At 30.6% G+C, this 18,900-nt stretch overlaps 1 pseudogene; it reads right to left on the minus strand.

Annotated features, from left to right (window-relative positions):
- Positions 1 to 3,545: 3,545 nt before the first annotated feature.
- Positions 3,546 to 14,042, minus strand: LOC139425613 (uncharacterized; annotated as a pseudogene).
- Between the last annotated feature and the right edge of the window lie 4,858 nt (positions 14,043 to 18,900).

Below are 18,900 nucleotides of genomic sequence, written 5' to 3' on the forward strand. Positions count from 1 at the left end.
CTTAGTCTATATTTTTTAACTTTTTGTCAGACTTTGTGAGACTAATAGCTTTTTAATAAATATTTGAAGCTGATTCTGAACAGGACTTCCGGTATTGTCATTCACATCAGAGTTTCTTTAAAAAATAGTTATATTGATATTTCAATCAATGCAATCAAAGATCAACAATCGTCTAATAACATAAAATTTTAAAGTTATGTTCCAGGTTTTATGGATTTTTTGCACTTAATAGAAAAAAAAAACTAATCACAAGCTGATAGGAGCATTTCTTTTAAAGTTGTGAGCAATTTTTTTGTGAGAAAAATGACTAAGAGAGATCTATTTGAAATAATACTTTTAAAAGATATTGAGTAAAATATTTTATCTAACTTATAATACCTAGCTGTAATGTAGTTGCTACAAACATTTGTTTAAATATAGTTACGATGCAATCGAAGAAAATGATTAACTACTAAGGCTGCAGCTTATAATCATGTCATAATTTAATTAAATTATATAATAATAATAGTTTGTCTCCACATTTGTATTCAATGGTGTATTTTGCACAATTTAAAAATTAATCTACTTTTGCATACCCAATCAGAACATATAAAAAACGGTATAATAGAACACTTAGAGATTAGTTGTTATCAATTAAATTCTAAAAAATAACCACCAAAACGCAATAATTCGTAATAAATACAAGTATTTAGCACTAATAATTAGTGTAAAGCTTTATACAGTCGAATCTCGCTAGCTCGAACCTCGATTTCACGAATTTTTCGATATCTCGAAGAAAAAAAAATTCCTTTCAAATTTCCTATACACTCAATGCTAAAAAAAACTTGATTTCACGAATTTTTTTTTCCAATCCCTCGATAACCTGAATTTTTTTTCCATAAATAGTGTAGATTTTTTTTCTAAAATTGAAAAAATATTCCAAAAAAAAAAAATTAAAAAAAATTTAAGAATGGCTGACAAGGCATGGAATGATGTGTCTTCCTCTAAGATAATGAATGGCTTAAAGAAATCTGGATTCATTAAAGATCACGAAAATAGTCAAACAATCAATATCGTTAATTCTGCTGAAAATCACACCGAAAATGATTGGAATAGATTGACTGGACTCATGAAGCTTGATGACATGGAATTTCATAAGTTTGTAAACGTAGATGATGCAGTAACAGTGTGTGGTCAGTGGGATGACAATGATATCATCGCTCAAACGAAAGCTTCTTGTGAACTATCAGAAGAAGAGGATGAGGAAATCGAAGGTTTACCGCCCAATGTTACTAACAAACAAGCACTTTCTGCAGTGGACACTGTAAGGAGATTTATTGAGAGGCAGCCGAATATGTCAGAGGAGACATTTAAAGCTATAGTCCACTTAGAAAGTGTTATAGACAAACTTTCTTCCACATCTCTAAAGCACACAACAATTGAATCTTTTTTTTAACTGAAAGTGTAAAAAGTGTTTTTAGAATAAATATGGAATAGTAAATAAGGTATGTAAAGAGCATTTTTCTTTATTCTACCATCGATAACATGCGATTTTCGATAATTCGAATTTTCGATATCTCGAATTTTTTCTTCTCTCCCTTCAAGTTCGAGATATCGATGTTTGACTGTATTTAAGTATTGTACATTATTATCTCTACAATTACGTATGAAATATTTGCTCTTACCTCTTGCTTTAGATAAAGTAATAAAATTTGTATTATATTTACTAATAAATGTGGGTTTATAAATAACTCAGTCGCATATTTGCGAAATTGTACACTGAAATGCAGCAACATTTTAAAATTATGAGGACGCGCTGGGTTGCAGTCCACTACACTTTCCATTTTTTTTCCTTGTTTCGCTTTCCCATTTTCAATTATAACAAACATTTTAAATAAGTCATTTTATATTTATACACAGATTAAATTCCTAGTGCACTTTAGCATCCAAATAGAGTCTCGGTGCTGCCATCTAGTGTGGCAGAAACTAGACGTCCAAATTAACATGACCAACGGTATCTCACCCATTGTGGTGGTCCTGAAGGAGTGGATACCACCTCTGGAGAACGCACTAGGTCTGCTCATCGGCAAGACCGATAGTGCAGCTCATTGGAAATAAAAAAAAAATATTTATACACAGCATATCAACGATAATTAAAATAGAATAATTGCATAAACTGAATCTTCCTTCAAACTTAGTCCATATTCAATGAAAGTTTAACATTATAGGACGCAGGCTCTTTCATTAATAGTTCACAAAAAAAAATCACAATCCTTAAAAAATTTATTCGAATGATCTTTATCAACATTTAAGTTGGTCATCTGTTCTGGATCAAACACTCAAGCAGTTTCCATAAACTTTCGTACAGATTGACAAAAACTAGGATTTCGAAAGATACGTAGCAAAAAGGATTCTCAGAATTGAAGAAACAAAAATTGACAAGTATACCAGAGCAATAAATGATGACACTTCTTTGAAATTATGCATTCAATTGTTAAATGTGTGGTTTAGAGCATTTAGGTACATTTTAAAAGATACTACCAATAAATAAGTTTTCATTGAAATACAGCCATTTATCAAAGTACTTTAAAATGATATTTAAAATAATAGAAGCACCAATTTATTTGAAAGAAATGATACATTACCAATTTTTAGTAAGTAACAATCGTAAAATAATATACAAATATTTTAAAGTGGTGACTTTTGATGTCACTTCAAAAGTGGTAAAAAATTTCAAAAATAATAATTATAATTTCTTTTGGTAACTTAATTGATATGTAAATAAAAACTATGTTAATATGAGGTAATATACTCATTATTATATTTTCCCATCATCTTTTTAAACACACCTGTCTTATCAGATTCCAAAGAATTCAACATTGAGTAATGTTGAATTCTTTAATAGTTTGCAAACTAGCATGATCTCGCAGAGATCATGTTCTAAACCTTAGCTTTCAGATTTCATTGTGAGGAATTAAAAGTCAGTAAGTGAGGAGGTCTTTACCTTTTTATATACAAAGTGTTCCATAAATATCGCCTTCAACGATATTTTAAAATCCTTATAAAAATTGAAATTAAAGTACATCCATTTGAGTCTCTATTATTTGAAAGGGAACAAAATAGTTCAGCAATATTTGATGGAATTTCGTGCAGGAAGGAAAATATAATAAACATCAAAATTCGTTTAAGTGTTGGTCAAAGCTTATAGGTGTTTTAAGAATAATCTTACAGCTCTCCTCTCGCAATCAAACATGCAGTGATGTTTATTACATCCCTTTTCCTGCACTGAGATTTGTAAGAGTTCAATCACGTTTTTGTTCTTCCCTTGCTTGAATATTTGACCCATTTGCTTCGTTTTTATTTTTGATAACTATTTTGAAATACATATAAGAGGTAGTTTTTGATGAGCACACTGCATATTTATAATATTTCATCGAACTTTGTTTTTGAATTTGAATAATAATTATGCAAACTCTCTTACAATTTCAATCAAATGAAATTTTTTATATGACCATACCTAAAGAATTCTTATGAAATAGTGTAGTATCTGTAACTGGTTTACGAGATTTACTCGTTATTTTGAACGCATGTTGTTTTCTAACACGAAACTCTCGTTTTGAGAATTAGACCGGGCATAGTGTCAAATGCATTTGAGAAGTTCAAAGTTTTGAGAGAATTGTTCTGTTGTTGAGAAACGCTATAAATGTTAGTTGACCATTAGCAAGACATTTCTTTTAGGAATCTCTTCTAAAGTGCTGAATCCAGACTGTGGGTAAAGTAATAGTTATGGGGATCATCATAGCATCGCTGTTCATAAATGAGACACTAAAGAAGGAAAATTTGCTATTTGCCGTTCGAAACTTTTACAATATTGAGTTTTTTAGTATTGCGTCCTTTCAGCAGATAAGTGTTAACAACATTAATGAGAGTGGCACAGCCACATATGATGCTGAAGTAGAAGAACGTTTCATGTCCCCCTATGAGATCAAAACCAATGCCTGCCAAGAGACATCCAAGACCTGCACCTAGAAAAGTTAATTTTCGATTACTGATTTGATATAAGTATAAAAATAAATCTCACAATGTATAAAAGTGCAAGATACAATGCTACGCAGCACCTTTATAGATATATATATTTTTTTAAATACTGTTTAAAAAGATTCACAAGTACGACTCTAGTTTTAATCATTAAGCTTGGAATAAATAACTTCATTTCAACCTGCCGAATAATTATCGTGAAAGGCGAGATGAAAATAAAATGAAGAAAAGTAAAATGAAATTAAAAGCGACTAAACACAAAGTAAAGACTAAAACATTATTACTACGTTAAAGATTCAAAGTTGCAAAATTGTGCTCTGCAAGCTTTTTATCAGTTCTTTTTAACATCAAGCGATATAACACAATTTTTTTTATAACCGTCTTTCACCAGCTGACCAAATTTTCAGATTACGACTAACTAACGACTAACATTTACACATTTGCGTTACATGGGGAGGAAAAACTCCCACGGTTAGCTTGACAGCAAGGGAACTCTAACCCATGATTCGTCTACAACTGAGAATATTTTATGTCAGCACTGTGGTCGGTGTAAGCCGAGTGCGAAATTCGAATAAACCAGTCTTTGCTGGAATTCGGACCCGGGGTACCTCATTAGGAAGCGAGAGCTCTATCCCCAAAGCCATCACAGCTCTATCTATCACATATTTAATGTTTAAAATAACCATTTTATACGAAACGCCAACTTTTGAAGAAAATTACATACAAAATTTACGATTTTTTTCTCTTCTCAGCCACACCATCTTTGACGATTACATGCATCTGTTGGGTAGGCGTAAAACCTATTAGAGAGTAAGCCTTCGCATGAATTACCATAAACAGGAAATTCCATCCTTCAGTAGTTCGAATGTTTAGAGATATTTTTTATTCTCCCCACTGAGTAGTTTTTTTTCTCGTGGAACTACTAAATTGATTCGTGCGAAGGCCTTCTCTCTTCTAGGAAGTTAGGAGAAGGTCTTATCTTAAGTTCATCAGCAGTGGTTTGGAGGTTTCGCGAGAATGGCGGTTGACACTTATATTCAAATGCATGCTACCTAGCTGGCGAGGAATAAAAAGAGTAACGCTAAATGTTCTCTATTGCATACCATTCATCAACTACAGAATTTCCGCAGTTTCAGAAATATTTTTTCTGATTAAAGCAAGGTTAACGAACTAATATTTTTTAGAAAAAATGAAATCATTGAATTCATTGTATCATGAGAATTTTTTCCACCACTACACATAAATGACTTACACATGTAAAGGTCAGATAGACTGAAGGTAAGGTTTCAAAGTTTCGATAAAAATTTTAAAAAAAGTTATTTATTTGAAAATTTTCTGTTTTTGTTCATTACCGATTGAAAACATAATTTGCTGAAATCTGAAATTTTGTTGGTATGCTCCCTTACGATCTCCCATCCGTTATTAATGAACAGAAAAATTGTGGAGCATAATTTTACAATTGAAAATATTCTTTATTGTCATGTAAGAAACACGAGCATTAAATCACAGATCCACAATAAGATTGAATCATTTGGTGAACCCTTTCAAGCCATTTGTGAAGGCTAACTAAAGATGTCTTACCTAGTACCAAACATTTTTATCAATGGTATTTTTGACGGTTATTGTCAATCTTTTTCATTTAGCATCTGAATCTAATGTCTCAAAAAAGAAATTATATACGAAAAGGAATTGAATAAACAAAAATTCAAAGCTTAGTTGTTTTGGGGCTCTTTCAGGGAGATGAGAAAGAAATTAATTTTCTTTATTTCTAATTTTGTAAACTTGTAAATACTATAAAATTAGAAACAACGCAACTTGAATATTCATATCATATATTGGTTCATAAAAAGAACTACATTTTTATTTCAATTTTGTATGATTTAATTGGTCATTTTGACATTATTTACGTTACCATTAATATTTTGGGTCAATCATTATCGAGAATTGCAATATTACAATAAAAAATATTTTATACTGTTTGCCATAAATTGATATACTATATATATATTTCAAGTGCATTTTTGAAATTATTTTTGTTCATTTACAAATGTTATTAAACTAAACAAGAACTGTATTTTAAATAATACTAATAACAAATGTGATATATTTTGCAAACCCTTATGCACACTCAAATTTTACAATTTAAAATTGCTTCTAGCTATTATTAGTTTGAATTATGACTTTAAAGTATTCATAAAAATAATTAGTAATTAACTCTCTATTTTTTAAATGAATTCAAATTTTAAATAAGATAACAATACTTAAGTATGGAATATTGAAACAAATAACATTTACACAAAAACGTAATGGAGAATGAAATGCTATTAAAATGAATTATAAGGATTAAGTTATTCCAAAGGGATTCTTAATCAGAACTTATAGTAGTGTAACATAATTTCACCCAGATTTTTTAAGAAGAAAAATAATAAACACAATTAAACGCTTTTGTTATCTTATAAAACCATGCTTGTCTGATATTAAGTAGAAGTAGTGATTAGTTTTAATATACATATATATATTAAAACTAATCACTACTTCACCGTCAAATACAATGTGCATTTATGAGTTGTTCTCAGAGTACAATAGAGCACTTAACATCTGGTGTATTATTTAGGCATTCGAGAAATCAACCTTGTGGCTCTTTATTTTTTAGGGACCATAAAAGCCAGCAAGCTTGCTTATCACTATTCCCCAGAGGACATTTGATGAGTCTTTTTACGAACCGTGACAAAAGATACTTAAGATCAGCACCAAGAGTATGACTGCTCTGCTCAGGCATTGCGGGTTTATGTTTTATATTATCTTGACTTTACCTTGAACGAGTTGTTTTTACAGAATCTGTTTTCTTTTTCGTCTGTTTGAAGGTTTATGGTCTCGAGGGATTAGAAATGAAAACTGCCCATCACCATTACAAAAGGTGATGTTGAAAATATCAAAACATTTTTGATTGCTGAAGAAAACAGAAGTTGAAAATACACTTATTGGAAATGTTTCCAAGTTACATCAAGCAGAGTGATCTTGATCTATTTTAATCCTCCTTACTTACTAGCTATCTAACATATTCAGGTAGCGAATTTATTTTCTCTTACTCAAATATTAATTTTTGTCTCATGATACTCTTGACTTAATTTTAGGCAAGGAACCTAAAAATATTATTAAGGGTGGTGATTATGAAACACTCTATATACTAATAAATGCGTTAGCGCAGTGGTCAAAAAATTACGCGAAAATGTGACCATTGGAACAAAAGTTTTGAAGCTGTTCGTTTTTTTTTCGTACTGTAAGTTTAGCATTTTTAATATCTTAGAAATTCAAGGGCCTTTAGGGATTGTAATTTAATTGTGTATTTGCTGTTTATAGCTCCGATTTCTTCCTAACAGGGAAATTTATACTTCATATAATACAAAAAATCTTTATATTGCACTGAACAAAAACTAAAAAAGAAAAAAAATTATCACTTACCTAAACCGTCATGCGTTGCGAGAAGTATTGACAATGTTGTCGCTTCTGTTCCAGGCTTGGCACTCAGTTTTCCATATGAAGTTACCGTAGGAAAAAATGTTCCATACGTAAAACCATGCAAAATTTCTATTGGAAGTACAAGCCAGGGATTATGAAGATAGCTGTACCAAAAAAAGCGCACGGTGTAAGAAAGCAGGGAAATTGAAATAAGGTTAAAATGTCCCAGCTTTTTAATAATCCATCCAGAAACAAACATTAGAGGTATTTCACCAACAAAGCATTCAACGTACTGTGTTAATCCGCAAAGGAATTTACTCGCGTTAAGACTAGCTAAGACCCATATCAAATAGAACAACAATATTCCAAAACCTAGTCCATTGAAGAAGGTTCCCAATTCAAAAGCGAGAAATTCTATGGAATTCAGAACTCTTCCTACATCTTTCAGGATATTCTGAGAGAAGTGAGGCTTGATCCAATTGAGAAACATTCCAAACAGTAAGCAATTGCAGAATAGCCATAAGTATCCAAGCTGCAAGATAATCGTGTGTTAAATCACATAGAAGTCCACCAATCGCAGCTAGCGAGCCCCAGCCAATTGCACCAAATAATCTTTGCCGTCCAAAATCTCCTCCAAACTTTTGTAAGCTTTCATAGCAAGCAGTATCAGCAAGCGTGATTATGGAACTTATGCAAACCATAGAAATCGTTGTTGCAAGGGCAAACGTCCAAAATTCAGGAGTCTCGAAATCGCTGATATCAGATATTTCGAGGTTGATTCTATTCATTGTTTCATTATTTCTAGAAAATTTGATTTCGCAAGGAAAGGCTTTATAAAAGTCTAAATATGTTAAGGTTGGTTCTAAAGAGGATAAGATGTAGAATTCTTTCCCATAATGCGATAGAATACCATTTGTGAAGTTCCTTGAAATTGAGCAGCTGCATTTTAACTTTGTTTCAAAAGAGAATTCAGCCTCTTCTTTTTCGGTATTCTTTTGAAAACAAAGCATTTCAGTGTCTTTAACTTGTTTTAAACACATAAACTCTGAAAACATATCACTGTTAATGCTCAATACGGATTCTTTTTCTTTGACTTTGGAAATGGAGAATGGATTATATTGAGGGCAGTATTTTGCTATGAGCATGATCAATTCAGATTGCTCATTCAAATTCCTGAATTCATCGGCTGATGATGAAGACGAGGATATTGATGGTTTATTGATAGGTGGAATGGCTAGAATGAGGAAAAGTGATAAAGTTTGTATAACTAATAAAGAGTTTATAATCAATTTCAGTCTATTAAAGTAATCAGCTATATAACCGATGATTGGCTTTGAAATGACAGTGAATAATTCGCGATCGCAACGAACTATAGGGGGCGTTGTTGTATGAGACGCTTACCTGCGATTTCTATATGAACCGTCATTCAGTTACTCTGGAGACGTCGTTAATGTAGCGTGTAGCATTGCAACGTTCCTTCTTTAATGTGGCTTATTAAATTTAAAAAAGAAAAATGCTTGATCTTCTTTCTTGTACAACCGAAAACAAAATGGTATCTCTTTTTATTAGAGAAGGAACATTCAAAACACATCGGAAAAATATTTGTACATTAACAGAAAAAAATATGTATATTCTTATAAGAGTTAAAACCTAATGCCCGAGAAATAGTATTACTAAATTTAATGATATAACATGAAAGGCCCATTTAAACTTTACATTCTATAGTTTTAAGAATCATATTAGTTCAAAAATTAAAATGAACAAAAAGTATACATAAGCCCCATAATTTTATGAAATTTAATTTTGTAAACAAAGTTTTTTGACAACAATTTTTATCAAAAAATTTCAAGTTTCAATAAAAAAATCATTAATTAGAAACTAAAAAACGTAAAATAAAGAATGCTGACGAAACAAAAACAAAAAAAAAAAAAAAACAATTCTTTTTTGTCGCCATTTTTAGTGCTACGAATATTCGTCTTTGGGGTTTGCCAAAAACAAAACAAGATGCAATTTTATTTTTTCAGGAGGGAAATATTTTACCGAAAAAACGAAAATGTACCAATTCCCACAACATAAAACTTTATCTTGGTAAACGTACGTTTTGGAAATGTTATTTCATTTGGAATCTTATTCTTCAGAGTTCATATGGCGATATGATTGTTTTGAATCTATGCTAAACTCTATATCGGCTCATTTTCCACCGAAATCCGATTAACTATTTTGATTTTAAATAAAGTGTTTTATTTTATGAATTGTCGCAAAAATTTTAAGTGTAGATTAGCGGCACTTAAAAACCGCCAAATCTGTAGCGGCGGTGGCGTTAATACGTTAGTACCGAATTTTTATTCCATACTTTTCTGAATCATATTACTTCAAACATTGGAATATACAAGAAGTATACATAAACACATAATGTTATACCATTTAATTTTTCAAAAAAAGTATTTTGAGAACAATTTTTATCAAAAAATTATAAACTAAAAAACGGAAAATAAAGAATTCTTAGGATAAAAAAACGATTTTAAGAATTCTTTACATTGAAATAAAAACTTTCATATTGTTTCTTTTTTTATTATTCTTATAGTTCTTAATCAGACGTAAAAACCCATTCTGTAGTGTAGAGAACCATCATCAAATGAAAAAAAAATATTTACAAGCAAATTTTTTATTGTAAAAATCATTGCACTTACCTGATTTATGATTCCCGGAGAATTCCAAAATGATAAGTTCCTTGTTTGAAAACTTTATTCTCAAATAATAGATACATAGTTTATACCTTCATTACTTTTAGATAACATACTACACAGCAAAATTTTATAATTGATATGAATTTGAATATGTAGCTAAAAACAGAATAGCTGAATTCTAGTTGAACTTATTCTTTCAAAATTAAAAAAAACTTACCAAGAAAACGATTTAAATTAATTAAGAATCAGCAGAAATGGCACTATTTCAAGTAACTTGGATAATTTTTTATTGTTGTTTTCCGAATTATATGGATACAGAAATATATACTATTCTATAACTATTACAATTCTGTATGTTCTGAATTCATATTTATTCACTGGAATGACGAAACCAATGTTGACTTCACTTTAATTCGTAATGAATTGAAGACAGAAGAAATGCATTTTACCTTAATACACACATCTGTAACAGTATCCGAAATCGGAAGTCATCAGTTGCAAGTTTGTTGATAATAGAAATTAAAAATTATTGAGGAATTTTTCTTCAAATGTTTGGCGTGTTCTGTTCCTGAAAGATTTACTAATATTCTGGAGATTTTTTTCAAGTTCTTCGGCCTTTTCCTTAGGGAAATTTTGTTTCCTATTTACTGCTAAAAAATGGCGTCTGATTCAGTCAATGACTTTGATGGAACTAAATGAAAACGTGATAAATTAATGTCCGATATTTACAGGCTCCCGCTAGACGGCGTACTCGAGCGTTGCGATCGCGAATTGCTGGAAAGTCAGTACCGCAGCTAAGGATGTGGCAGAGACCCAGTTTGTTTCTTGCTACAATTGGAATGAATGGATTAACTGTACCCATAGCTAGAAAATAAAAAGATTAATCAGCTCTTATTTTTTACCATTTCTTTAGTATACTAGAAAGAGAAGTTATTACTGTACTGTCGTCGTCACCGCCGCTACTATATCTCACTCTCGTAGCACAAAAATTATTAGACACTGTGCTACAGAAATGTCTAACCCCTTCTTTCTCGCTCCCGTGAAAACGACGGGATGAAGTTTCGCCCTCTATTTCTCGGTCCCGTGATATTTCCAGGCTGGAGTGTTCAGTAGTAACGCGCCAATAAGAATAAGACTAATTCACTTCTATTGCCCGGAAAATATTTATTTCTCATTTTACACACCAGATGACAGTACCAGGATATTTTTAAGGTAATTGTGGATAGTTAGTTTATTTTAAACTAGATGTCAACACTAATCAAATAGCACTAATAAAAAATGGGCACTTTTATGACCGTTTTCTTGAAAATTAACCAATCGTTAAGGGGTTAAGGAACATTTTGATACCAAAATATTACCAATGCGGTCATTAATTTTGGAGTTATCTTATGTTAATTTTATGACAAAAAATTGAACACTTCATTTATTTTTGATTTGCGCTACGCAATGCACTTTAGCCGAAACTATTAGTAGAGGAATTATATAACAGTATATTAGTAGAGGAATTATAAATTATTAGTAGAGTGTTGTTGCCACGTAATCTTATTTGTGAAAACAAGCAAGACTTCTTTTGTTTAAATTTTGAATAAGTTTTCAAGTAATTCAATAGTTTATACGCATGTTTTTTCATCGAATCTTTCACGTTAAAGAAACTAATCATAGTAAATTAAGATATGTTATTGCTAGCCTCAATATGTCAGATAGCGAGGTGTGGTCCATTGAATTATTGCGATTGAGAAACAAAGGTAAGAAAGATACCTCAGTATTTATTTCAACAAATGCTTGAATCATTAAATTTTGTGATAAATTGGGATTTGAAATGTAAATTCTAATATAATTGATATAAAAGTTGAAGTGAAGAGGCTGGTGCTTTTAAAAAATTGGAGGGCCGAAAGGGCGTGTGAAAAGTGAGCTCAGATGAGCTGTACGCAGATTACGCAGACTACGCAGGCAAGTCTGAGGGTAGGCGGCGATAGCGATTTGGGATCGGAGTCTGTAGTCTCGGAAAATCTCATTCTAAGTTATGGCAAGGCAGTATGAATTTTAATGGAAGCGCACTACTTCCTATGAAGTCATCATCAGTGTTATTACGCAAGTAGAAATTTATATTACCTCCAATATATAGGAAAAAATGAGCTTTGAATCGAATCATGTCCCGATCTATATGGAAAAAGGACTTCTTGGTTTCTATCTTTATTTCTTCTGAAGTATTTCTTGGAACTGTAAACCCTTCCATTTTAATTTCCTTTTGTTTTGTATCCTGCATTGTAATAAAAGGAACCTATGAAAATCATAAATTATTATTATAATTGTTTGCTTAGTTTTGCTTACTATTTTACTGTAGATACATATAACGGAATATGGGGAGATATAGGTTTTTGTTATAATATATATATATATATATATATATATATATATATATATATATATATATATATATATATATATATATATATATATATATATATATATATATATATATATATATATATATATATATATATATATATATATATATATATATATATATATACAGTAACATTTTGACGTCGATTTCGAATATTCTTGTTTTAAAAAAATGTGTAAAACAAATTTAGAAAATGAATAAAAGAAACATACATTGCAAAATATTTAAAGCAATCAAATGCAAAGAAAATCTGCAATTATACTAAATTGTAGATCGCATTAATTAACAAAATTAAAATAATTTGTGCAGTTAAGTAAAACAAAAATTAACGTAATGATAAAATTCAAGTTCACTAGACAAGATTACAATTCACCTAATTTTTCTGCAATTAGTGAAAAAAACGCAAGACATCAAGAAAAATTAGTAATTAAAAGTGAATATTTGATTTATAATTTTATAGCGTTTAAAAAATTTATATTTTGCGAATTTAAAAACTTATTTTTTAACATTTCACAATAGTACGCTTAGTTCAATTGCTTATAAAGCTGATCAAACTTGTTGATTTGACTAAAATAATTATTAATATTGTTCTTTTCCCAAAATTATATTTTATTGTTCCTAAGGAGAGAAATAAAATTTTACACACTAAAATAAAAGATGAGTGGGATTTAATATAAGTTCCGCTTTCTTATGGAATGAATATTGATAGATGCGATTAGTGTGCAGTTGAATGCCTTTTTACATAATTAAGTTGTACACTTTAATTATAGTAATATAAAACAATAGAGTCATTGTCTAATGAAAATTATTTTATAAGAGGATCTAAGATAATTTGCTAAAATGGAGAATTCATTGAAAGTCGTTGGATTCTGATCAGTTTTATAAACAATTCTCCTTTTCTGGCATTACAGCCCATTGCGATCCTTGACTTGTTGAATAATGTTTCCCCAAACCTTCCTGTTCTTAGACTTGATTTCTATTTCGTAATTTTCATTATGGATAAATCTTCGTTACATCTCTTAAGCATAATTCTTTGGGTCATCTTAACCCCATATTTCATTAAATTTTTCATATGGAGCAGCAATGCCAAGTATGTCAATTTTATGTATTTAGTAAATGTATATAATTATGTATATCGTTAAGTTTTCAATTGATTTTAATTCTCCACAATTTGAATCAGTCCAAAAAATGTTTCTTTGAAATATTAATAACTTATTTTAAAAAGACCAGGTTTCTCTAAAATTAGTTACTGTAGTCAGGATAACTTTTTAATAAATTTTGTACTTAGTTTCTTTATAAATGCGTTGTTGTTGTTTCTAATGCCACTTGTCAATGCCAGTGAGCCTACTTGGTGAAACCAAACGAATGTAAGGCAGAATGTAGGTTTCTTGTTTTCCAGGGGCACCATCTATGTTCACGAATACGACATCAACCACACGCAAGTCACAGCCCGTTATGAAGGGCAAACCCATTCACGCATCCACAGATCGTAATATTGACCTAAAACTGAGAACAAACAATCTCCAATTAAATACCCCTTGAAGTAAGATTTGTTATAGGAACTTGGAGGATTTTGTGACCAGACAGATTTAACGTGCACCTGTCACCATTTACTATACGAGATTGTCTTCGGTAGGCAGGGATCGAACTCACATTTTTCTTAGTTTGCTCTTGTATGAGTATTCGTATAAGTAATAAATTTTAGCAATGTTTTGTATCCTCTTATTAATTTCTTCCGAATCCGAAATATTATAATTATTATCATTGATTATTAAGCCATGGCAAGGGAAACTGGAAACTCTTTAAATTTATAACTATCTACCTTATCGTTCCATATATTTTGTTTTTGTACCTTAATAATTAGGCAGACTTGTACAGCAGTCCTTATGAGCTATCTTGAAAAAGGAATTAATAATAATCTTCTCCCATTTAAAATTGAAATGCCATTAATGAAAGCAGTTTTAGTGTTTAAAAAAAGGTCTCAAATCGAATTGAGAAATAATTTGCACTTGAATACATAAAATTGCATTCAAGTGCAAAAATGAACAGTAAAAAGGAAAATGCATCGCCTTGCTTAAGACCAGTATTGATATTGAATGCCTCAAAAATCGCATTTGGTGAGAGAACAGAAGCTTAAGATCCTTTTAGTCAGTCAACATAATTGGTATTTTTACTCATTAGTATTTACATTAATACTTAGCTCAGCTAATATCGATAACAACGATGTTCTACTAATTTTATCAAAGATGAAGGCCTTGCTAATAACATTTCCACGCAAAATTTCGAAAATTGTCTAACTGTGAAAGTTTGAAATTTTATGCTATTTTAAGTTTTTTTTTTCTGGATTTGAATCCCGGTCCTTTCCTTCTCTGTACTATCAGTCCTCACTGTGGGAGCGACGTTGGCCCACCTAATATGGTGCCCCTGAAAGAGAGGCCAACAAAATTGCCCTGTATATGCCTGAATTGATGGATGTTAACACAGGTAGGCATTGAAAAAAATTTTTTTTTTCTCATTTTGAGAGAAAAAAAGGATGAAAGTTGGGTAATAATAGTACTAATCTTGCATTTCATTATTTGTTTATCTCTTAAAACAAAAATTTTTATACTTCTTTGAACAAAAATTTTTTACAAGATATTTTCTGACCTAAGTCCATTTTTTTATAAGCATGATCCAAGTTATTTTTCTTTAGATTAAAACTTATAATGTTTTTCAATTCTCCTTATAAATTTCACATACTTTTGAATTATGTTAATATACAGATAAAAATTTCCTAAAATAATGTTTAAAGTAAGTTAAAAGTAAGTTGATTTACCTGAATGTCTGTTAAAAATATCACGAACTAGATGTAGCACCATCACTTTTCATTTGCTTTTTATTAATACTATTCTTTATTTGGTTTTTTTATTTCGTCTTCAGTAAGAAGAAACGTTTATGTAATCTTCGTTATAAATTAAAACGTCCTTCTTTCTGTCTTTCATCTGCATTAAATGTAAGAATTAATGATATTAATGTTGGAAAAAAAGAAAAAAAAACTATAGTTTTTTCTTACTGATAAAGCCTGACATTTACAGTTTCTTTTTGCCACGTGCATGTACAGCAGTGCGCTGCCCATTAATCAAAAATGCATCAAAAAAATTGTAAATTGTACTTGACATTCTTTGAACTACTAAGAATAGTATCTCTTAGAAATAAATAAGCAAAAAATTCCAAAAATTTATGTTTTTGTTGTCGGTACGCGAATCATTACCTAACAAAAAATTTCGTAATTATAAGAAATTCACGAATTGAAGCTATGCAGTTCAACGTATTTTTATTTTGCACTTTTTGAAACCGAAATATTTCTATTATAAAATATTAACAATGGTAATAATGAAGAAGTAAAAAAAAGCATTTTTTCTTCGGTATTCTTTTGAAAACAAATCATTTTAGAGTCAGTCACTTGTTTTAATATTTAAAGGCATATAGTAGTTGATGCTCAATACATTTTCCTTTTCTATCAATTTGGAAATGGAGAATAGATTATCTTGAGGAAGTAAAAAAATGAACTTTTTCTGTTTGGAGGATTATAATTATATTTTATTACAGGATCATTAATCGAAAAAACGGTACGATCAAATTACGGATCGCTCATTCGGGAATTTTTTTGCTGCTGCCAAAAGTCAGTTAAGGTTTATGATAACTATATCAAAATTAATAGTTCAAAAATCCAATTAGTTTAAATTACTTTAAAATAATTAGTTTGAAAATCCAATAGGTTCTATGTTTTTCGCTGATCGATAATGGAAAAAAAATAATTTTTGGTATTTTCTAGATGAGGGAGCTGAATTTTCACTCTCCAGCCAGCTGTTGGCCTCCGAATATTTAAAGCTGGAGAGCAACAGAGCTTGTCTATAGAATAACAAAGTCTGAGAGTGTGACAAACACCTACTAGAAGAGAAAAGACCCCCCACGGTTTACCATAAACGAGAAATCCGATCCTCTAGTAGTCCGAAAGTAGTGACATCTTTCGCATTTTCCCCCACTGCAAAGTTTAATAACCTGAACTCTGTGACATCTTTCTTATTAACCCCACTGCGCAGTTTATGATCGTTACATTGGACATTTAAATTGACCCATCTTGTAGGTGTTGGTTAAACACCAGGGGGCTACAGATGATATTTCAGATATTATAATTTTCGTATACTTTGATGACTTTTAGTGACACGTGGTTGATATTTGTACCGTTAAGACCTCACGGGAACCTTATTTTAAACTAATATTCCAGTTACTTGGCAATAATTGTTTTTCCATTTTTTAGTTTCAACATTATTTTATGGCAATGGACATCAAAGCGTTTTTAATATTTCAACAGTTAACAAAAGAAATGTAAGACTGGATACAACATTTAAAAATGAAAATTCAAGCCCAGATCGAGGTCATATTTTATCCTTGTTGAAAACGAAATCAAAATAATATACACATGAGGGGTGAAGATAAATTTTAAAAAAGTTAAAAAAAAAAAAAAAAAAAAAAAAGAAGAAGAAAAAAAGAGTTTTATATTATTCGAATAGCCATAACGTAAGGCCTATTGAAGAGAATACAAGGGCTAGTTCACTCCACTCTTAGAGCTGAAGCTACGATTTCCCTCCTCATGACGTCACTGTGTCCACAGATCTCGGAGATCGCAAGCAAAGATATGATAACTTTGCATCTTTCTCTTTGTAAAAATAAGTTAGACTTTTTCTGGTTATTAACTTTCAAACTTTACGTAATTAACACATTATTTCCGTTCATAAACATAGTTCAAAAAAAACTTTCTTGGTTATTAAATTAAAAAAATACCATTTTAAACTTATAAAAATGTTTTGCTAGTTGGTGAAAATGACACGATAAATACTTTATTTTAAAAAGTTCAGTTTTAACTTTAACTATTAAGAAAAATGAAGGCATATATCGACACTTTTTTTATCAGCATATTCTTTTATAAAGATAAGTTAAGTTAAATTTAGAATCCCTGATTTTAAAACATGTCGTAAATAGCAATTTGTTCATACTTAATCATTAGGAAACATCAACCTTAAACGCTAATTACTGAAACAAAATAATAATTTAAGTTCATGATGACATTAGAAATTTTACAATTGTTTATAGACATTTAAATTTACGATGATATAATTTATATATATTTAAATTGAAGAGAATATAATTTTTTAAAAAAATCATAAATATTTAGAATAACTACATTAAAAAATATGTTACGAAATTAGGAGAATTTCAACTATATACTATATATTTTATTTATACTTTTTACTTACATTTTAATTTTCTTTGACTTTATCTATTTTTTAATTCTTTTCACCTGCCTTTCTTTACGAAGTAACGAGGCGGTTTCTATTTAGATAATGAATTTTTATAAAAGTTCTTTACGACAGAATAAACGTATTGCTGTTTTATATTAACTGTGTCAATTCGGAATCCATTCTTTACATAGTTGTTCATTTACTTTAGGGAACACGCGAAAAATTATACTTTTTCCTTTTGTTTTTATATCAGAATTTTTGCAAGTTGCAATCGCGCAAACTGGCATTTCGATAATAGTTTTAAATTCTTGTAAATTCACTGCAAAAACTGAGGAAAGTCATTATAGAAAATAACAAATGTCTTAGAATATCTCGCAAAAAGAAATGATCCAATATTAGTTAGAGCTAGTAAGGCCAAACGCTCCGTTCTTGAAGTAAAAGTGCGAGCTTTGCGCCAAAGTGACGTCACTAGAGTGACGTCGGAGAATCGGCGCGGCGAGAGATACTTCAAAGGAGTGAACCAGCCCTTAGTATGAAAGACCTTGAAACAAGTTTCTTTGCTAGATGGAACGCGGTTGTGTTTTTGATAATCGCTTTTTAACTCCTTATCCTGTTTTTTTACGTTTTGATGTTTTCAGTCCAAATTTCTTCAGATTTTGATATAGTTTCAAATTCTTATTCTTTAGATTTTGATCGTGTTTTTACTTATTTTCATGCCTTTCAACATTTACTGCGTGCCGACCAGGTGACCTAGTGGTTAGCGGGTTTGACTACGGAGCCGATAGTTGCGGGTTCGAATCCCGCTCTGGATGTTTCTTACTCTCTCACCGTGTTCTATGTCCTTTCTTTTGTGTGAATGTAACCCGCCCTATAAACGGGTTTGTGGTTGTATGACGTGGGCGACGCAACTCCACCGCCATGGCTTAGCCATAGGTGCCCACTGGGTAGTGATAAAAAAGTGTAAGAGTAGCAATTCTGGCATTTCTAAGGCCAATGGGAAATAGACCCAAGTGCCCGCCATTATCCAAGAAAAAAGAAGAAGAAAACC

The sequence above is a fragment of the Parasteatoda tepidariorum genome, chromosome 8, assembly GCF_982258835.1.
Source record: "Parasteatoda tepidariorum strain Cologne lab strain chromosome 8, Ptep-v5.0, whole genome shotgun sequence".
In the NCBI taxonomy this organism is placed as follows: Eukaryota; Metazoa; Arthropoda; class Arachnida; order Araneae; family Theridiidae; genus Parasteatoda; species Parasteatoda tepidariorum.